Below are 23,931 nucleotides of genomic sequence, written 5' to 3' on the forward strand. Positions count from 1 at the left end.
TTTTTTATGAACCAAAGTTCAGTGTAGGGGGCCACACTCTGGGACAGCTCACACACATTTTGGCTAATCTGTTAATTCACCTTGTTTGTGTAGAGGTGACTTAGGCTTGCAGGTGATAACACTTTCTAACCCCCGTAGAATAATTTTTTGACTTCTCTGAGTCCCCAGCTAGGCATGTGTCCAACTCTGTGGGGAAAGGTGCAAGCTTCTGAAGGTCACCCGCATCATCTAGGTCACAGATGATGGGAGATGAATGTAGGCTCTAGTTTGTCCTTTTACATTTCAATTCAACCCTATAGGTTCCAATTTATATGTTTTCAGCCACTGCACGTCCCAACTGCTGACCTGGCTGACCAATAGCAACGTCAGGCCCTGAATCCCATGCAACAGCAGCTCTGCACAGACAAGTTAACCAGCCCACACAGCATAAGCTCAGACCCCTATGATAAATTGTTTATTGTGCATCATATACAGACCAATACTTCCCTGAACTAACCCTAATAGAGATTATCATTGATATTTTTTTTTGTATCCTGCCAAATATTAAGGGGCTAGAAACATCACATTATTCTAAATCTAATTCTGACTGCAAAGCCCCATTTTGAATAAAAATGTAGTCCAAACCATGTTTGAGTACTAAATGCACTCTATGACTCATAAGGTGGGGAAGAAGTGCTAGTGTCGCATGCACCACGACCTCTGCACAAGATACTCATCATGCAGCCCCATGTGATTGGTTCGCTTACATGCAGGTCTCATGGGTTTCCTCAGGCATGGCTCCCAGGGCTGTGGCTACAAAGACCAAGGGCTCTTAAGAGTTCAAGTTCTACTCTTTCAAACCACAAGATCATGGGCCTCCCACCTTCACAGGAGCCAGGAAGCAGTGCTTTGGTCTTCATTGCTACCAGTCCTTTCAAAATCAATTCTCTCTTCAAAGTAAACCCCCAATTTGGGCTACTTATGCCCCTACCCTTACTGTGGACATTACCTAGCCTCTCTATCCCTTACAACAAAAATATATCATTTTTTGACCAAGACAATACCCTCTTAATACTTCCTTTGGAACAAAGAATTTCTGGCCTCAAAGCCATGGTTGGTAACTTGAAAACAAAGGTCTAGAAAGCCGCCTTCTCTCATTATTTACGATGATTCGATGACACAGAACAAGTCTAAATCTCAGTGTACTATTATAATGGACAAATAGGTAGGTAGTTGGGTAGATAGTTATGTGGTTTTCTACTCTTAGGGATCTGATAGCTTCCTGTCTGCTTCCCTCCATTTCTTTTATTGGAAAGAGATAAAACTCCATTCTTAGTTATGTCTTTAAATTGGTATTATTGGGCGCCTGGGTGGCTCAGTCGTTAAGCGTCTGCCTTCGGCTCAGGTCGTGATCCCAGGGTTCTGGGATCGAGCCCCACATCGGGCTCCCTGCTCCGCGGGGAAGCCTGCTTCTCCCTCTCCTACTCCCCCTGCTTGTGTTCCCTCTCTCACTGTGTCTCTCACTGTCAAATAAATAAAAAAAATAAAATCTTTAAAAAATAAATAAATAAATAAATAAATAAATAAATTGGTATTATCTGCTTCCAACTCTGCTTGAGTGGTATTGGAAGAAATACTTACCTGTTTTCCTAGAAAAACTGCAGAAGTCACACAAACACACAAACATCCACAAATATAAGGTACTTAGAGCACAAATTATCTGCTTTGGGACAAGGGAGAAGAATACAGTAAAAATATATAACAAAATCAATTTCTTCACATACCCAGAACATTTTATCTTAACAAAACAAAACAAACAATAAGCTATGTAGGAAATTTCAGAGGGGAAACCTCAGTGCAATGGATAGGTACTGCTTAATTTGAAGTTTCACTTTTTAAGAAGCATGAAGAAATATGTACAAGATTCTAAGTTCCTTTGGTATATTCAACTGTATCTATATATTCTAAATGCTTCAGAATTTTTACTCTTGACTTGCTTCAATTAATCCATATCATTAGATAGCAGTTATACATATAAATACATACTTAAATTGCTGCAGTTAAGGGTATAAAAAGCAATTTGTTTGAACATTTCAAGGAAGGTACAATACTCTATACAGCCACACACACTAGTCACAAAATAGTCAAAGGAATAAAGCACTTGTAGAGCATACTTATAAACATTGATTAAGACACTTCTAAATATAAACTTATTCCAATGTCTGCCTGTGACTATAACGTTCAACTCTTCTTAGGTGCACAGCTCTTCCAGCTATGGGATTCAGAAACCCAATATTTAAAATGTATTTTTAAAATTACCACACCCACTCTTCTTATTTAATAAATATGCAGCTATTCACATTACTCTGAACTTTTCATTATCTCTTTACTACTCTATCATTAATGAGACAAATCAAAACAAACAGCTAACAATAAAAAAATGCCACCATCTTCTTGAATTTCCTTGAGTCTAGAAACATCTCTTACATCGGACAAAATGTCCTCCTTCCTTCCACCTACCAAGTATGCATTATGCCTGGCACCATACCTGTAATGCCAGTCTGAAACAAGATTAGCACAAAGTACTTATGGGAGCAATCTTTCTTTTTCTGCAATAATTGGGTTTCATAGTAATAGCAAAGCTCAGTAAATTACATATGCCCAATGAAATATATTACCCATATGTGTGGAGGATGTAGGAAAATCCCAAAATAAGTTAAAACAGAAAAGAAGTAAAGTGAGTTATTTTGTCCTGCTGTTATCACAGGCCTAACATACATTCTTTGGAGGTCGATCACCTAGAGGCAGACATAGATTACTGCTGTTGAGAAGAAAAGAAACAAAAATATGTGAGAAAGAGACCTAAGCTGGTTCTCTCTAACCCGTATCTGCTCTTCTACATCAGGTGTGGGATGGAAGAATATAAGAAGGAATCCCTTCTGACAAAACTCATTTTCAGACTATTCAGATACAATAAAAAAAAAAAAAAAAACTCAGAAGCAGCATGTTCAAAGAAGCAACTTTGCTATGACTTCTCATAGTCAATGCACATAACTGACTTAAAAGAACCAACTTATTTCTAACAAAAAAAACTAAATAAATTAACTTCAGTTGATTGGCTTTTTCTATAGTCATATTTTACGTATATTTAAAAGCACAAATAATAAACACTTTAAAAAATAACAGAACTCAGACTATCTACCTCTTTAAATTTCATAAATAATTCCAGGTCTCAAGGTAACTTAAAAGCAAAAATCACATTAGTATTTTCAGCTAGTAGTTATCCCACTCTTAAGTGACTCAATATCTAAACTCAAAATTCAAATTTAAATACCACAATGATAATATTGGTTATATTCAAGAACAACTTCTAAACAGGACTTGACAATAACTCAGTGTCATCATGTCTTTAGTTATTACTAGTTGTACTTTGGGAATGATGCAACAGCCCTTTTCATCATTCACAAAACTGGTCAATTTAGTCAAACAATTACACTAATTCAAAGTCAGAAAAAATAATGAACCACTTTTGGGGGCTGGGGGGAGAAACTTCACTTATTTTTATTTATTCTGATTATTCCACAGAAAGATTCCATATAGAAAATTATATAAGTGATGATGGATAGTATAAGTGAAAAGTGTGATTAATGTAAAAAAATATACAAGATCAGAATGCAGAGTTAAGACTGTGGCCATAAATCCTTACCATAAGAATTTGTACACCTAACACAGCCAACTGTTCGATGTCTCAGTTACTTGGCAGCCAACAGAATGTCCATGAGATAGAAATAAATGGAAACTTTTATCTAGATTCAAGTGAACTTTCTCCACGAGGGGCGGAGGTGGGACTAGGACATAGGGACAATATAATATGTTCTCAAGGTTGACAGTGGAGGGTTTCAGGCATAAACATGTGATAAGAGAGGTGGTCAAAGTAGACAAAGCAACCAACAGGTTTACTCTTTCACTCTACAGAGGATAAGAGTGAAATTTTATACTCGAATGAATTGTATGAAAATGAAGGAAAGTTTCTCTAAATAATAAATTCAAAAGATAAAGTCACAGATCCCGAATAATGTCACCTAAGAGTACAGAGTTGGATCCACTTAAATTTTAGTTTTCATTTTCCAGTATTACATTTTGTTCCTCTCTAGGAGGATCTGATATAAAGATTATAAACAGAAAATAAGTAGGCCCTCTCTATTCATACCCATCTCCTGCTGTGCATTCTGGAAATGTTTGGTTAATACTTCATAGTTTAAAAACAAGATAAAACAAAAAGTGCAACTCCTGCAAGGATACTGATGGCCATTATCAGTTAACTTAATTACCATGATTAGAAAAAGAAGCTGATTGCAGCCAAACTGACAGCAGTACCAAAATATGAATTGAACCTGCACCCTAAAAAGGTCAACAATCTTGTCATTAAATAGGGAATAGAATGATTAACATAACATAATAAAGAAATTTAAAATGATTGTTTGAAGGACTCCTGGGGAAGATGGCAGTGGAGGATCCTAAGCTCACCTCATCTCACATACATAACTAGTTAACCCACACACATTACTGTAAGTAACACAGAAAATGACCCAAAGACTGGCAGAACAGACTCCACAGCTAAATAGAGAGAAGAGACCACATTGAAGAGAATAGGAAGGCTGGAGATGTGGTGAGGAGCCAAAAGGACCCACTGGACTTTCCCCAGGAGAGAGGGATGCCACAGGCATGGAGAGTAAAGAGGACAGACCCCCATGCCAGGCACTCTGAGCATGGAGGACTCACACTGGGAAGATGAATCCCCATAATATTGGCCCTTGAAAACCAGACAGGCCTAAAAATCAGTGGGAATTTTCAACATCAGCAGACTCTGCTCTGGAAGCTGGGACGGTGGAATCTCCACCCGTAAAGGGACAGCACAACAAACATCCCATAGATACACAGCATAGAAGCAACTTTTTGAAAAACACTGGGGTATACAGGAAGGAGATTTATTTACCAATCTCAGAACATGTGCTGAAAGGGCGGGGATCTTTGGGAGACTTTTCCAAAACAAAACAGATAGAAGGATCCATCTCACTCCCCTGCCTGCCAGCCTTGATACACAGACACCTGCAGAAACCAGCTCAGCTCCAACAATCCCCACTGAGCTTGCGAACACCATGGCCCCAACCTTATGCTCTTCTGTGCGTCCACCCCTTCTGACCCACCAGCCTCGGCAGTTTTCCTAGGCAGCTGCAAGTTCACTTGCCCAGGAGGTCTGCAAGGACCTTGCTAACAAAATGCACCCCACCCCCACATTCTCCTGCAGCCCTGTCCCTCCCATATGTCCTTGGCCAGAGGCCATCCAAAGCAGTGCAACAAGCCTAGCAGTCTGTAAGCAGTCCCAAAAGGGGCCAGCACCACATTAAAGTGACTCCTGCACCAAGGAGAAAGGAAGATAACCACACACACCAGTCCAAATGTGGCCCCAGCAGTGGGCTGGGGGCAGACAGCTGGGTCTGACTGCTGGCCCCACCCACCAAAGAAAGCTTCTCAGAGGATTGTGCAGGGAGAACATATGGTAGTTTGATGCTACCGCATCTCTGCCAATGCCTGGTTTGACTCAACTCAAGCCTGAGGCAGCCCCAGACTGGCCATTAACAACACAGGGATCAAACCCTTCCCACAGTAGAGAGCCATGGTAGACACCTGAACTAAAGGTAAACACAGCTCAGCCACAACAGTAAGGGACATGCAACACACAGAGGAGACACCCCTGAAGTGCCAGGTTCTGGGGAACAGGAGACATTGTACTGCAGGGCACTACAGGACCTCTTCTTCATAAGGCCACTACTTTCAAGAGCTGGAGATATAGCAGACTTTCCTAACACAGAGACACAGAGAGTTAGACAAAATGAGGAAACAGGGAATATGTCCCAAATGAAAGAACAGGGCAAAATCACAGCAAGAGAGCTAAACTAAACAAAGAATACACTGGATAGAGAATTTAAAGTAACAGTCATAAAGATACTGGTCTCAAGAAAAGAGCAGAGAACCTCATTGAGATCCTCAACAAGAGACAAAAAAAAAAAAACATAAATACCAATCAGAGATGAAGAACTCAATAAATGAAATTTAAAATACACTAAATGGAATAAACAGTAGACTAGAGGAAGGCAGATCAGTGCCCTAGAGGACAGAGTAATGAAAACAATCAGTTGGAACCAAAGAAAAAAAATGATAAATGAAAACAGACTAAGGGAACTCAGAGAAACCCTCAAGCATAAAAATATTCTCATTATAGGAATCCTAGTAGGAAAGCAGAGAGAAAAAGGGACAGAAAATTTATTTTAAGAAATAATAGCTGAAAACTTCCAAAATCCAGGGAAGGAAATAGACATCCAGATCCAGAAGGCACAGAGAGCCCCCAGCAAAATCAACCAAAGGAGGTCCATATCAAGACACATAGTAATTAAAATGGCAAAAAATAGTGATAGAGAACTTTAAAAGCAGCAAGAGAAAGGAAAACAGTTACATATAAGGGAAACCCCATAAGGCTACCAGCCAATTTTTGTCCATTAATTTTGTCAATTAATCTTTGACAAAGGAGGCAAGAGTATGCAATGGGGGAAAGACAGTCTCTTCAACAAATGGGTGTTGGGAAAACTAGACAGCTACATGCAAAAGAATGAAACTGGACCACTTACCTACACAATGGATTAAGGACCTAAATGTGAGACCTGAAACCCTAAATATCCTAGAAGAGAGCACTGGCAATGCTTTCTCTGATATCAGCCGTGGCAACATTTTTCTAGCTATATCTCCTAAAGCAAGGGAAACAAAAGCAAAAATAAACTATTGAGACTACATCAAAATAAAAAGTTTCTGCACAACAAAGGAAACAACAAAACAGAAAGATGACCTACTGAATGGAAGAAGATATTTGCAAATGATATATCTGATAAAGGATTAGTATCCAAAATATATGAAGAACACATACAACTCAACACCAAAAAACAAACAAACAAACCAATTAAAAATAGGCAGAAGTCAGAAGACAACATACAGATGGCCAACAGACACATGAAAAGATACTCAACATCACTCATCATCAGAGAAATACAAACCAAAACTATAAAGATACCCCCTCACACCTGTCAGAATGGCTAAAATCAAAAACACAAGATATGAGCGTTGGCAAGGATGTGGAGAAAAAGGGTTCCCCCTGCACTGTTTGTGGGAATGCAAACTGATAGAGCCACTGTGGAAAAGAGTATGGAGATTCCTCAAATAAATTAAAAATAGAATTACCATATGATCTAGTCATTCCACTACTAGGTACTTACCCAAAGAATATGAAAACACTAATTTGAAAAGATATGTGCACCCCAATGTTTACTGCAGCATTATTTACAATAGCCAAATTATGAAAGCAACTCAAGTGTCTATTAAGAGATGAATAAAGAGGTGGTCCACACACATACACACACACACACACAATGGAGTATCAGTCATAAAAAAAAAAAAAAAAGAAATCTTGCCATTTGCAATAACATGCATGGATATAGAGAGTATAATGGCTCAGTGAAATAAATCAGAGAAAGACAAATACCATATGATCTTACTCATGTGGAATTGAAGAATCAAATGAACAAAGAAAAAAGGAGATAAACCAAAAACCAGATACCCAACTCTAGAGAACAAACTAATGGTTATCAGAAGGAAGATGGCTGTGGAGGTGGAGGGAGGGGACAATGAGTGAAATAGATAAAGGGGATTGAAGAGCACACTTATCATGATGAGCAGAGTAATGTACAGAATTGTTGAATCACTATCTTGTACACCTGAAACAATATAACACTGTACATAAACTACACTGGAATTAAAATTAGGGAAAACTATTTGCTGAAATACAGCAACAATATCTCTTTTGTTTGCTCACCTACCACACTTCTCGGAAAATTCAATTTTATACAATAAAATGTCATCCACAGAGTGAGAGCTGATGATTTACCTGGAAAAATCACTCCTGTGAAGTAACCTCTAGGAGACATTCTTTCAAGCTCATAGAATGCATGAATTATAAAATTCACTGCCTTTATATTTTGGAGCCCAAGAAGTCAAGAAACATCCTAAGCCATAAATCAAGTAAGGGTTAAGGAGCGACACGTTAAACCTCTCTTCCAAAATGTTTGTAGTGTTTTCAGAGGAGCGCTGTCTACTTCCTCTCTCATTTTCCCCATCTTACCCTTTTTCCTTTTACATATGCCCGTCATTTGTTTCAGGACCAGACATCAGCAGTCAGCTTGTATTTTCTGTTGCTAGTATTCTTTATAACACTAGATGGTTGTTGAGTTCACTGAACTGCAAATATCAGGGGTGCTTCTTTCATATGGCACATCAGATGAAGACATCAGGCATTCAGGTGGAACCTCTTCAAAGCCCTTCCTGAGGATAACTCTTTCCCCCATATCCCTAATCAATGTCACCAATGATGGCATTTTGATCAGATTAGAGAGATCTTGGAGTAAGCATCCTATGTTTATTTTTCTGGCGTCCAGTCTGTAAGTGGCTGCTTGCCTACCTAGGAGTAACTGAGGAGAATATCATTTGCCTGTCTTACTCCCCAAGTAATCTCTCAAAGCCCAAAGGCTTACTCCCTGGTACTCACAGCTTCCATGTGACAGTCAAATAATGATGCGAGACTTTGTTTCAGAGGAATCAAGGATTACTATCCCTGTCCTTCCCATCAGGGATGGGGCTGTCTGAGGGAGAAATGGAGAAGGTAGTAGTATTTTACAAATACTTTCCTTGAGCTCTATCTGCCTGGGGACTCCTCCTTCTGCAGATTCTTTTTTATTCCCCCACTTGGCAAAGCCTACTTAAGAATCTGGGCTTCACTGAAACCAGGTGCCTATTGCAATCTCTCCAGAAAATACTAGATGGCAAAATATCAGAAGGCTAAAACATAACAAAATTACATTAAACGTTGAACATTTTTTTTTAAGTTTTATTTTCCTTAAAAATCGTCTCTTTGTGAAACAAGCAGGAAATGCTCTGTTCTGTGAAGGTGAACTGAAGGGACTAATATCAGTATGTCTTTTCTTTGAGATCTGCCCCTGGTGGAGATAAGCCCTAGGAGACACTGAAAGAATTGGTCTTTCGGGAGAGTACCAACCATTGGTACCTGGGCGAGCACCTCCCTAACTGCCACAGAACCACAATCTTCAGAAATGGCCTCAGATCACAACAACCGCATCTACAGTATATGTTTCTGTCTTCTATTAAGAAGCAAATCGCTTTTCACCTATAAAGATGTCATCACAGAAAAGCAGGCAAAATGCCATCCTGGGGACATAGAGAAGCTGCCAACATACGAGGCTATTTTTGCCATCAAAGTGAGAAAGAAGAATTTCTGAAACATAACCATAGTACTGACAATACGAAGATGAAGTTAGAATTACAAGAGAGAATTAAAAGGGCTTAGTGACAAATTCTGGTTGCAGGTTGAGAGGTAGTTATTAAAAATGATTCTGAGATTCTGTATTTGTTAATGTGTGGATATTAGAGACACAGACCAAGAAGAAAGCAGGAGGTGCAAGCCTGAGAGAGAGGGGAATGTTGAGTCTGTTTGTGGATATGCGGAGTGTGAAGACCCTGCAAGACATAAAAGAGGATGCATGTTGGGCAGTTTTAAATATGGTTCTGAAGTTCCTGATATGTAAACACAGAGCTCACAATGCACAGTAACCAGCTAGAACTGTCACTGTGAACAACATGCCCAACTGAAAAAGCATAGCATGGGAGGAGCTGTCCATAGGAAAACCAACATTTCAGGAAAGAGGAGAGAGGAAATATTAAATTGGTTTTGCTTAATATGAATCAATAATTAATATTTCCCATAAATATTTAATAGATTTCTAACCATATTGGTTGAATTATTTAAAAAAAGAAGTAAAATAAATGTGAGAAGTTACACTTTTCAAAAATGGCAACATAAGGCAGTAAAATGCCAGGCTACAATATGATGAAACAGACTGCAATCATTAAGTACACAGAGAAAGAAAAAATAAAAAGAATGAGGCCTAATCATTAATGGCTAACTTGCAAAAATAAGGCTGCATATCACCCCCACATAGAATTTATGAATAATATGCAAATTAAAGAAGAAGCCAATGAGAATGAGTGTTATGATATTTCTAGGACAATTCAGAGAAATGTTTCAAATTATTTTGTTAGTTGCTGTCTCACTGGTTTTTAATGCACACCATAAAGAAAAGAGTAGCAAGATTATATCCAGCATCTTTATGTCTCTTGATGATACTGGTAGAGAATCTTTGATTAAAAACAGCAATCAAGGCACCATTAATGGCAGATGTTTTAGATCATTGTGGGCTTAACTAACTAGTACCACATTTTTTTTTACCAGTGAAGTTGTACATATGAACTTTCAAAGATGAATACAGAAATAATACATCTGGCATATTAACTTAACATGAAGAATCAAATAATTAAATATTAACTATACTTACTTAAAACCAGAAACATGCATTTTAGAAAAAAATGTTTTATTTTTAACCATTATAATCTCAGAGTATGTGAGTCTCTTTAGAATGCAATAGCAGGTCAGGAAATAGGTTTATATAGTTAAAGATCTCAACTTCTTTTTATTAAGCTTTTTATGTTAATTCCAATATAGTTAACATACAGTATTATATTAGTTTCAGGTGTACAATACAGTGGATTCCAGAATTCTATTCATTACTCAGTTCTCATCGTAAGTGTATTCTTAATCCCGTTCACTTATTTCACCCATTTCACCACCCCCTCAACCACCTCCCCTTAGCTTCCTTAGGTTCCCATTTCCTTCCATGCTGAGGAAAGAACTAAATTAGTAGCAATACATCTAGTGCCTGATAATTTGCTTCAAACACATTTTATGAACTATTATCATGTAACACCAGCCCAGAAGCATTTAAGTTTCCAGGCCTCGGGAAGCTTTGCATTATTTTAATTTACTTACTTTCAACTGCTTTCTATCAGGAACTTGGAAAAGGTTAAATCAAATGTCATTACCCTTTTAGTGTCAAAACCATGAATTCTTCATGATGCACTTAATTTTTTTTTTTTAGAAAGTTGATACTCTAAGAACTTCCCTCAAAAATAATAAATAACATGCTTTTAGAACCTGATGCTTTTACAAAAGACAAAATGTTTTTATGTTCCTAAATTCAAGATGCACTGGAAAATGTCACTTATTGTTGTGCCAAAAAGAAAGCCTGTGTATAACTAGATATCACCATTTTTACATGTTCCAAATTCTCTCTATAAAGGAGACCCTATGAAAGGACTAAAAGGGAAAAAAACAGACTTTATCCCCATTAATGATATTGATGTTTCTTGAAGAAAGAAGGGTGAACACAGTAAATTTGTGTTTATTAATTATTTTAGACCTGAAACCACAGAAGAAGAATGTGCATTCCACATTCCTCTCATGTGGAAGAAACACTTCTGGCTTCTGCCTCCCTCCTTCAGAGGATATAAGACATGCCCTTTTTGGTTAATGAGTTTGATGAGTTCAAGTAACAAGGTGCTCACTTCAGTCCTTGTTGCTTTTTTTTTTTCTTTTCTCTTTTTGAGGAGCTGGCTGCCCATTTGATGCTCTTACCCCATTCACAGGGATAAGGTATGTGGTGTTTAGCAATGTCAGTAACTGTGTGGCTACATTTGCTATTGCACATCAAAAACAAGTTCTCCAAATATTTGATCAATAAAGAAGTTGACATTTTGACAACTGAGCATGTGAATATTTATGAACAAAACAGTTCATCATATATTCAATAAATATTTTTATCTAACTCTCATAGGTGCTTTTAGAATGCTCATGTTAATGACAAACTTTTTCACTGTATTACATAAAAGCAAACTATTAAAAATAATTATTATTAACGTGGCCATTTCCCCCCTAATGTCTAGGAAAACCTTGACTATATTACTTGTAGAGAAGCATGGATTAATGTAATTAAACTAATAATTAAAATGTGGTCTTACTTCAAAACAATATAAGCATACTAAAACAAAATTAAATAATAGATTTTTTTATTTTCTTTCTCTATTTGGAGTTTAGAAATGGAGCATGCATCTTTAGAATCTTTTTTTTTTTTTTTTAATAGCAAGCTATCAGGCAAATTCTAAAGATTAACACCAGCTAAATGATTATCATTTTAAATGAAAAACTAGCAATAAGAACATTCTGCATTTTATAAATTACCTTTTACATCTTTGTTTTAAACTGGTATCAAAAGTAGATATTACAAGATGAGAATTAAAGTGAATATTTTATAAGCTAGTAAGTATGAGTAATAGGTTAATTAGATTTTTAAGTATATTACCTGAAGCTGGCAAAAGTCTAAATTTGAGCCACTCACTATACCTAGATAGCTAGATTTCGATACAGCATAATTTTTAAATACAATACACAGCCAGTATTTATTACTATATTCATGCATTTCAGATAAAAGAATAGAAAGCACTTTACACAATGAGAATTAATGATCAGCACAGAGGTATGTTGGCTATTTCACAGCAAATTGGGGCATATAAATGAGAGAATGGTTTGGCTTATTTGCATTTCCATAAAAAATTTCTAAAAAAAAATCAATTGATCTGTCCGGCTTTAATGATGAATTCTACTATGCAACAAGTTTGCCTTATAAATGCAGGAGTTATAGCTACAGAATTGTTTGGCACAATTAACAAGAATGAATTAAGCATTACCATGTGTCATCAATCGCACTACGCTCTACACTTTGAAATTTTCACCACCTTCACAGGTGGAAGCAACTCAGCATCCTGCTCCTACACCTCTTTCTAAATCTCTTCCAGCATCACTGCATTTTAATTCATCTGAGCTGGACTAAATGCAGAGGATTGGGCAAATTCCTTTATGAAGCGGTCACCTGGGCCAGGGAACATTCTCTTCTGTCCAGGATACAGGACTGTGCTACCAGGGCATGCGTAGCAATCCTACCATATTTTGACCATGTTTAATCTACTACCTGAACAGTTCTACTCAGCAGTCATTCCTTATGCTATGGACCCTTTGTTTTTTTGAATGACTCAGAGATTTTGCTCATCACTAAAGTTTATATATGGCAGCTGTAAAAGTAGGTTGCAGTTTACTCTATAGCTTTCTGTCCTCCAAACATTTAGATAGCTAAATGAAGTATCCTAGCTTGAGGACTCCTTGTATTAAGACATGTACATGTTTGGAATCAGAGGCTTATCATTTGGAATAGCTTATTTATGTTCATCATGCAGCCTATCTAAGCTTCATTTTCGTGTGACTGTTCTACTTTCCGAAGGTGAGAGTCACACACGAGCCATTCTCTGTGTATCCACACTCCACTCACTGCTCCCTCACACCTTCATCCATTCTAAAGGGGCACAGATGAAAACCACAACCACCTGAGGATTAACAGGTACACCCCTTCCCAACAGTCCTTCCATTCACCTGTGGCTACCATGCTTGCTCATTCAACAGAAGACTGAAAGAGCAGTCAATATGGACAGTTTCTGACATGTTATCCACAAAATGACACATAATTTTATATTCCCCACGTTCCATAGTCACTTGGCTACTGCTTCTAGTTGATTCCTTTATGGCAGCATCACAAGCAAGCCCTATGCTTTTTTGAAAGTTGTACAACTTATTTATATTTGTGAAAGACAACCACTAACAGCAATAGGTTATTGTTTGATTGAATCTTTCTCTTCTCAACTAGAAAAGAATTAATTTTCAATAGTCTACCTTACATCCATAACTTGAACATAGCACGGCTGGACTTCTCAATGATCTTTCAACATAATTCTTATAGAAGCACACTGGCTAAGGTATAGGGGATAGGAACTTTCTCTAATATCACTAGGCAAAATTATTAGTGGTTATATTTTTATAACTTTTCACTTTCACAAAAAGTTACTTGAAGTTCTCCAGGTTTGAAACATTTTTTTTAAATTTCCTAAGTACAAATTATTTTAATATACTATTTCAAAATTTCCCTCAAAAATGGATGAGGTGGATGAATTATATTTACACAAATATCTTCTAAAATAATAAATAGCATTTAAGACTTTTTTAATTTTCCATAAAAAAATCTTTCTTCCTCAAATACCTTCATGAAACCTATTTTTTCTGATGATTAAGAGCAAATGAAATATATGATGGCAGTGTAATAAAGCTGAATTATAGCTTTAGACAATAACATTGCTAGTGCGCAATACAGGTTTAGCGGCTTAGTAGGACTGAAATGTTTCCACATTAAAAAAAAAAAAAAACCTGTATTTTTTTTAGTTGTACTAAAAATGAGAAAATAGTTCCAAGTTAGAAAGCCATTGGATTTTACGTTCTTTACACAAAGTAAGAATTTGAAAGAATTAGAATTTTACAGTTTTGTCATATTCTAAAATCAAGAAAACACTACAACATAATTGAGAGCATACCAAAATAATTCAAAGCAAATATCAGTAGTATGTTGAAATCTTAAAATGCTTTGTTATTCATTATGTCATTAAGATGAACAAAGGGACTGATAAGAGCAAACCAGTGATCAAGGATTGAAAAAAAAAAATCAAGGGACAGTTTTAGTTTTAACACTGAGGTAGAACTAAGGAGGGGGTAAAAAGACAGCATCGAGGATCAGATATAATTTCAAGGCTTTGAACTCTTTCCCTCCCTACAATATAAAGGAAGTTTTTGTTTTTATCCAAGGCGCGATTATTGCTAATTGAAACAAAGGGTAAATACAGACTGGTGTTCTAGACTCTGAGCAAATGAGATTATCAATTCAGTCCCTAAGGACATTTAGACCACAGGGACATAGTGCAGGAGCAGTAAGAGATAAGTAGCTTCAGAATTCTATAGGGAAATTACCTTGTTTTTCAGATTTGAATCAGTAGTCTAACAATGGAATATATATATATTAAAAAATAAGGGAAGGAAAGGGGTGAAAAAAAAAGAAAAAAGAATGTACTTTATAGAGCAAATTTATTTATGAGGCAAGTAATGTGCTGGATGCCTTTTGCAAACCACATTAAAAGAAACTTCAATGCCTCTTGGAAGGCTATTCACTACTCCCAAACTAGACTCATTACTTCAGCCTCCTCTTGGCACTTTACTTATCCTTGAAGACAAACCCTTTCTATTGCTTATTCCTTAGTACTGTTAAGCACTCATTGTTATGGGTTGAAATGTGTCCCCCAAGAAAACATATGTTGGTGTCCCATAGTACCTCAGAATGTATCCTTATTTGGAAATCAAGTCTTTACAGAGGTAAGAAAGTTAAAATGAGGTTGTTATGATGAACCCTAACCCAAAATGACTGGTGTCCTTATAAATGGGAAAAATTTAGACACAGAACACATGCAGAGAAGAAACATCATGTGAACATGAGGGCAGAGATTGAGGTGATACTTCTATAAGCCAATAAATGCCAAAAATCACCAGCAAACCACAAGCCAGTAGAAAGGTATGGAAGGAATTCTCCCTCACAGTTCCTGGAAGGAACCAACCCTGCCTCTGTGAAACTAAAAATTTCTGTTGTTTAAGCCACTTAATTTGTGGAACCTTGTTACAACAGCCCTTGGAAATTAATACACTCCCTGAATATTTATAAAATTTGAGAAAAATTGGTCTTCACAAGTCCATTGGATTTACATTATTGCCCCCATTCTAGAAAGAATAAAGCTGATCTTCAGTGATTTTAAAAAATATATTCATGGTCAAATAATTCATAAGTCTTAAAGCAGGGGTGTCATGTAAGAAGATCTCTAAATGCAGGAGATCATGTCTTTACTAACACAGCTCTTCTTCAAATACCAGTATCAAACCATCAGGATAAAATGGTAATGGAAGTGAGGACTTGCCTAAGAAAAATACGCGGGAAAAGATGGGGTTTGGGGCCTGTGATGCAACACAGAAAGAGACTTGCAGGACTGTTTCCTAAAAATAACTCCATTGGATTACACACAGAGGAGAGAACAAAGATTACAGGAGATGTGTGGCAAGGAATAGGAATGAATATGAATTCGTATCATTGTGGGGTATACTATAATTCTCATAAAAAATGCTCCATTTAGAAAATGTATTCTGAAAGCCAACTGAGAAAGAGCTAAAATTATTTAAATATATAAGTTGCAATTAGAATATCAAAATTTTAATTAGCTTACAAAAATTCAGTACTGACTTAGATGTAAGACCCTGGACATTTGAGGGAAAAGAGTAAGCCAACAAATATGTAAGTGTATTAGAATATTTATGCCAACGCCTTTGCCTTAATATATTAGATTAAACAAGTGACCATTTTTCTACAAAGTTAAAACACTTTATATTATCCTGATCTGACGTGAAAATATATAGGGTTTTGAATCTTATTTGTCAACAGAGACAGCTCTGACTTCTGAAATACTCTAAATGAAAATGCTTTTGAAACTACCCAGTACTTTGCAGATATTGTGCATTATTTGTTTCTCTAGAATCTACCTCTTGCTCTCCTCCCCTAATATTGCTCATTCTCCTAATAAGGCATGCACAAAATCCAGAATGGGTTTTGTTTCCTCCAAACATTCAGTTACTTAGCAATGTCCACTTACTCTTCATCATCTTCCTATATTATATACCCCAACCTCTTTTTTTTACCCCTAAAAAAGGAACTTTGCCTTTTATGAGACTTTTAAATTATTTTTTAAATGTATTACTGCTCCCAGCTTCCTTATCACACTCACCATTCTCATTACTGCTTGACTAAACTTCCTAAAATAAAGCCTTGCCTACCTTCTCCTACTGAATTTTCAGCGATTCCCATTATCTTTCAGGATAAAACTAAAAATCCGATCTTTACACTTAAGATTCCTCACAGGAGCAATTTCAAACAATTCATCTACTCAGTGTTCCAAAAATAAACGGTACATTTCTAACCTCTGTGATTTTGTGCCCATCATCACCTAGAACACACATGGAAATTTCTATCAATTCATCTCCTATAATGAAAAGTATGGGAGAATACTTAACAACAACAACAAAAAAATTAGAATGTAAACCTACCAAAGGACTTAGCTCAGTGTTGTAGCTTTGTAAATATTTGTTTAAATAAAAATATTGTTATTTGACTCTGAAAATCACATTATGATAGAATTAATGTATTGGTAAACACTTATAATAATGGCATCCTATTATAGAATTAACAGAAATTATATATTATGTAGTTTTATTTTGAAGCTATACTAAAAATAAAATTTATTGGGGTGCCTCAATGGCTAAGGCAGTTAAGAATCTGACTTTTGGTTTCAGCTCAGGTCATGATCTCATGGGTCATGAGACTGAGCCCTGCTTTGGGGTCCCCACTCTGCAAGGACTCTGCTTGAAGATTCTCTCCCCCTGTCCCTCACCCTACTCGTGTTCTCTCTCGAACAAATCTTTTAAAAAAATAAAATTTATTAAATTATTAGAAGTCATTTTGCCTAAAAGATTAAAAATACAGGTAATATTTTTAAAATTATTTGTAATAAAATCAACTATTGTCTTAATCTAGGGAAAAACATTATTTTAAAAAGTCTTTTTTTAAAGCTAGCAGAATTCTATTCTATGCACTAATCTTCTAAATACTCCATCCAGAAATCATCACTCTTTCTCCATATTCTTTTTACTAAAGGGCAGTTATGAAGACATTTAGATCATTTATTTCAAATACGATAACACATCTAAAAAAAGCATTTTTAGAATTAATCTATTGTAAAGAATGGCAAATACTTTTTTAATTCCCTATCAAACATAATTCTGTGCTTTTCCTTTATTCTTAATATTTGTTGATGTTAACAATTAGAGTTTATTTTAGGTTTCACTTTAAAATCTGCTTCAAATGTTTAAATAAAGTAATGTATTAGATCTAAACGAAGCAATTTTAGCACAGGCCTTAGTATTAAAGATCAATATTAATTGCTTTCAAATGTAAATATTGATGTAATGCAGTGTGTTGTATTTTTGAGAAGACTGGATTCACCAGGTTATTCTAGGATTCTATTAGAAAACATCCTGTGGTAAAATAAAATACATGCATCTGAACTTTCAATCGTCTTCTTTAATTTTTAATTCAGCATTCCCTAAACTTCTTGGACAAGAGAATCTCTTTTTGTGAGTAGCACCTATTATTACCCTATAAAACTAGCGTTCTAACATAGTTCCAAATTAAAAAACTTTGATGAATCTATATTTTATCTGAACTAAAAGGAAATAATGAATATGACTGCAGACATCAAAAACTGAAATAATCTTGTACACTGATATGCATATTGTCAATTTAATATCAAAATATTTAAATAGACTAAAATCTGTATGAAAGTATGCTGTGTACTATGCATGTAGAGAATATTTTTTTTCCTTAAAAATACTGTTCTCCAAAGTTGCAAAATGTTGAAAAATAATCATGTTTATCAACATTGATTGGAATTTAACTTGTATATATGTGAAAGTCTATGGAAATATCTATTGAAAAAGAAAAAAACACTCAAAGATTGAAAGTGGGAATTCCCATATACATATGACTCAAATTATATCTAAACCTTAAGTACTGGTACTACTTCATCATTGATATGATCAGAATTCCCAATTATACTCATTATTTGCTTTCAATTATTGGAGGAAGTAATAAATCTGGGGTTTTGAGCTCTTCAGATAATTGTGGTGTTGAAATTAAGTTATAAGTAAATATACAAATTATTTATAACTTTATTACTCAGCAATAATTACAGAAGCATGGGGTTGATTTAAAATCTTAACATTTAATAGTAGTAATTTACTCTGTTTTGTGCCTTTAACTTAAAATTCAGTTTCCATGCTCTGCCATATTTAAAAAAGGAAAAAACGTAAACATGAGGGTTTTCTTTGGATTATCAGAAGAGAACAATTTATGGAACATCTTAAAAAAAATAGAAAGTTCTGAAAATTGGCTCCATTCTTGATTAGCATTTTGACAATCATTTCAATATTCATAGTGAGTATCAGAACGTGACACTATTATATATTTTTTTGACTTGTTCAGTTCTGAAAAATGTCATTTCTGGCAAATTATACTCTAGAATATGACAGTCTATAGAATTGACACAAACACAAAACTAGTAATTCAAGTTGCTGAATTTCCAGAAGTGTGGTGGTTTTAAAAAGGAAATATATACATATATAAAATGTATATAAATATTATATACACATACTATCGAAGATATAGGATTGCACTTGGAGCAATGGTTCATAAGAAAGTAAGTTCCCAATAATTTTCTGGAGGAATAATAAAGGAACAAAGCAAATTTCTTCAGCTCTTAAATAATAGCACATACAATAAACCCAGCACAAGAAATGAAATATGTCTTGTATTTTAACAAGAGAGACTTGTGGACAGTATAGACAGAAGGAATATGGCAATAAAAGGCAGTTTTCATTTAAAACTCAAATAGAAAGGATAATGAAGTTGAATTCACAAGTTAAAAAGATATAAGGCAATATAGAAATATGTGAAACAAAGTATAAATAAATCTATAATTATTAGATAATAGGGCCTCTCAGGGATTCTATTACTAAGAAGTAATAATACTAGATATCTCGCCCACTGTGTCCAGCCCATGCTTCTGATACTAACATTTTGTCTCTGAGCAATAGGCATAGGGCTCTGTCTTCAACCTAAATGCTCATCCTTGTTCCCCACCCCTCTCAGAGTCACATGAAAGACTTGGCTAAGGTACTGAGGCAACACTGAACTGCTTTCTGCACCTTGGCTTAATTGCGGTGGATAATGCTTTAAAGTGGGCCCGCTCATTATCATAGCAGGTAGGAAACAGAATAGAAGAGGTTAGGTTTGGGAGGAAGCTGAAGCTGCACACTCTGGTCACCTTGGGATTCTTCTCCATTGACATTATTTCATCTTTTGTTCTGTACTTCCTGTTATTTGCTAAATTCAGCTTCAGAGTGGGACAGCAAATTTGGCTCTTATGATTGACAAAATGCAATAATCTGAATCTCATTGCTCATGGATTGCTGGTATAGGGAGATTTATCCTCTCTTAAGAAAATTGTATACTAACACTTGGTTCTCTAGAAAAGTCAAGCTTAAACTGAAGTTTTGCTTCTTTGCATAGCGTAAGGAATGACTCAAGCTTTAGTTAACACGCTACAACATTATGCTATTTTTCTTTTTATGCTCCTAAAATCTCCTGCCTCTGGTCCACTAACCATCTGAGTTCCAAAACACAGCAAGGGACGGCTTAATTAGCTGTTTTACTGCCCATAACAAGGATTGACAGAATCCTTGCTGAGAATGAAGGAGCTTTACCTTACACCTCAGGGAAGTCAAGATTTTGTTGCCTATCTCTAGCAATGTATTATAAACTATACCACTTTCTATTTCAATATTTCAAGTAATAGATACCCAGTTTAAATAAACATAAGCAAAATGTTTAAATTTACAGGCATACATGTTTGGGGAGTCTGGGGTACTTATGTCGTCAGAGATCATTCAATCATGTAATCAGAACTTTCATAGTCTGCACATCTCTCTGTGGTGTGGACCAAGAATGACCACATCCAGCCTGACATTTCCATAGTGAATAATTAAGCTCGGCTCTTCCTCTCACTGCCCAAATAGTACTCCCAGTGAAGAGTCTGATTGACACTATTTGAGTAACATGACTATTACTTGAGCCATTCATTTAGCCAAAGGAATGCAATACTGTGTTCAAATTGGACCAGATCACATGTTCACCCTTAAGAAAGAGTGGGGACCTGTGGGTGATGGGCATTATGATGGTTTATTTTATATCTCAACCTGACTAGGCCACAGTATGCAGGTATTTGGTCAAAGGTGTCTCAGTAGACTGTGGATAAAGCATATTACCCTCCATCATGTGGGTGGGGCTCCTCCAATCAGTTGAAGACCTTGAGAGAAAAAAGACTGAGGTTTGTGGGGGGAAAAGGGAATTCAGCCAGCAGATGGCCTTCAGACTAAAGCTGCAACATCAATTCCTCCCTAGACCTCCAGTCTGCCCACCCTGCAGATTTTGGACTTCCTGGTCTCCACAATCAGGTGACCCAATTTCTTAAAATCTTCTTCTTTTTCTCTGTCAATCTCTCTAGATAGATAGATCTATACATATTGCAGAATTTCTATCACATTATTATTATTATTGGTTCTGATTCTCTGGAGAGAACCCCAATACAAGCATTATGATTGGTAGGCCCCCAGAGATGTGTATTTACTGGGCGTGAGAAATAGCTTATATTTGAAGGGATAGTGAGTAGAATAGAATAGATATCATTTGCAATATCCTAAGTACTGTCCTAAACATATTAGGTAAGAAAAAAGGGGAAAATAACATGTGCCCTCAAAAACTTTACAATGATTAGATAGTATAAGTATGAAAGTATTAAACACAAATGAAATTAAAACTCAAATCGCTCTTTCAGTCAAATGGCATATAAAGTAGTTTTAATAAAGTGGTAAAATAAACCACATGAGAAATATGACGAAAGCACAATGGATGCAAAAGATGGAGAAGTAACAAATACTGTCATGCATGCACTGACAGTTCAGTTAAATCTCGAAGAATAGAAAGAATTTCAATATGCAGATGTGAGAAACAATATCTATTTCAGGGACAAGTCATAATGCAAGGAAAGGAATAGGATAAACATCACATGAAATATTCAGGAAAATGTTTAATGAAAACAGGGTTTGGGATGCCTGGGTGGCTCATTTGGTTGAGCATCCAACTTGGTTTTGGCTCAGGTCATGATCTCAGGGTCATGGGATCAAGCCCATGAGGGGCTCTCCCTCTCCCCCCTCCCCCTGCTCACATACTCTTTCTCTCTCTAAAATAAATAAATCTTTAAAAAAATTTTAATTTATTAGAAAAAAGTTTGGGGCACCTGGGTGGCTCAGTCGTTAAGCATCTGCCTTCGGCTCAGGTCATGATCACAGGGCCCTGGGATCAAGCCCTGCATCAGGCTCCCTGTTCCACGGGAAGCCTGCTTCTCCCTCTACCACTCCCCCTGCTTGTGTTCCCTCTCTCGCGTCTCTGTCAAATAAATAAAATCTTTTAAAAAAATAAGAAAAAAGTTTGTGTTGAATTTGAGCTTTAAATATACATAATATTTGTAAGGATATATATATACACACACACACACCAAAAATTAATGAACTCCTGTTTTCTAAATCTATATAGATATATATATAGATAGATAGATGCAGAACTACAGTTCTGTATATTAATGAGTTAATATAGGTACTAGCTCTGGCTGCAGAGAGGGCCAGAAGCAATAATAACTTAGTAACAAAGTATACCTACCACCCAGATGTTGGTCTCTGAACACTGTTCCCATTAAAAGGAACCAGAGTTCTTTGGAGAAGTGATTGATTCCAGCACTGTAAGATGAGCCTAGAACACCATTTTGTGATGCCAGAAAATAAGAAAACACTTTTTAAAAATGTGTGGAGGAGGCTTGTTTAAAGAATGTAAGAGCCAACCTGAAGAAGTTCCTAAGGGCCAGACTTGAATTTGAGAAACAAAATAACTAAATACCCATGAGTCCCTACTGATAGAAACAAATCTTAAAGAAGATGACTCTTCCTCACAGAAATCCAATTAATAGAAAGTAGAAAACAGAATAACCAACAAGTAAAAAAACACCACAGAAATGCAAGTTCCACATAATGCACATCGATGGATGCTAAAATTAATGGGCAAGTTTATAGAGAAATAGGATGTTCATAGTCTCAAGGAATCTCCTCCAAGATACTTAATTATGAAGAGAAATATAGTAACTGTCGGGTGGAAAAACTCAGTAAATGCCCACTTAACTAAATCACTAGTAGTAAGATATATGAACATCCTTAAGCCTTGATATGGTAGACTGGAACACAACATAATTTCTATGGTATTCTTGCAAAAAGTGCATAAACCTACTCTGATCCTGTGAAGACAGCAGACAAACCCAAATTAAGAAACAGTCTACAAAATGATCTTTGAGTGTCAAGGGCATGGAGGACAAGGGAAGACTGAGGTCATAGACTGGAGAAGACTAGGGGAAAATAATTACATGCAATAGGGCATCTTCAGTGGAATCCTTGGACATAAAGAACATAATTGGAAAACATTGGTGAAATTAGAATGAGTTCCATACTCTAGTTAATAAAAATATATCAATGTTGGGGCACCTGGGTGGCTCAGTCAGTTAAAGATCTGACACTTGATTTCGGTTCAGGTCATGATCTCAGGGTTGTGAGACTGAGCCCCACATTGGGCCCCGTGCTGGGCGTGGAGCCTGCTGAAGATTCTCTCTCTCCCTCTCCCTCTACCCCTCCAACCCATCCCACCAACTCTTGCACACTCTTCCTCTCTGTCTCAAAAAAATGTAAAATAAAATAAAAATATGCCAATGTTAAGGTCATTTTCTTGACAATTGTACTCTGTAAAATAATGTCATTAGGGGAGGAGGATGAGGGATATAAGACAACTTCACATATTATTTCTGCAACTTTTCTATAAGTCTGACATTAATTTGAAATAAAAAGGTTTTAAAATTATATGTGTAGGGGCACCTGGGTGGCTCAGTCAGTTAAGCATCCGACTCTTGGTTTTGGCTCAGGTCATGATCTTGGAGTTCTGGGATCGAGCCCTGCGTCAGGCTGTGTGCTGAGCATGGGGCCTGCTTGAGATTCTCTCTCTCTCCCTTTGCCCCTCCCCACCCCCCACTCACACTCCCTCTCAATAAATAAAATCTTTTAAAAAAATAAAATTATATGTATATGTAAACATGTGCATTCATGTCAATCATTTGTTATTTGCTGTCCTATAGCTCTGCACATTCACAGTTTAAAAGTTCCTACAGAGGGAAAGTCCTGGCCTCTATCTCCTGAATTATAACTATCACCAA

Source organism: Phoca vitulina, unplaced genomic scaffold (assembly GCF_004348235.1).
Source record: "Phoca vitulina isolate PV1807 unplaced genomic scaffold, GSC_HSeal_1.0 scaffold27, whole genome shotgun sequence".
NCBI lineage: Eukaryota > Metazoa > Chordata > Mammalia > Carnivora > Phocidae > Phoca > Phoca vitulina.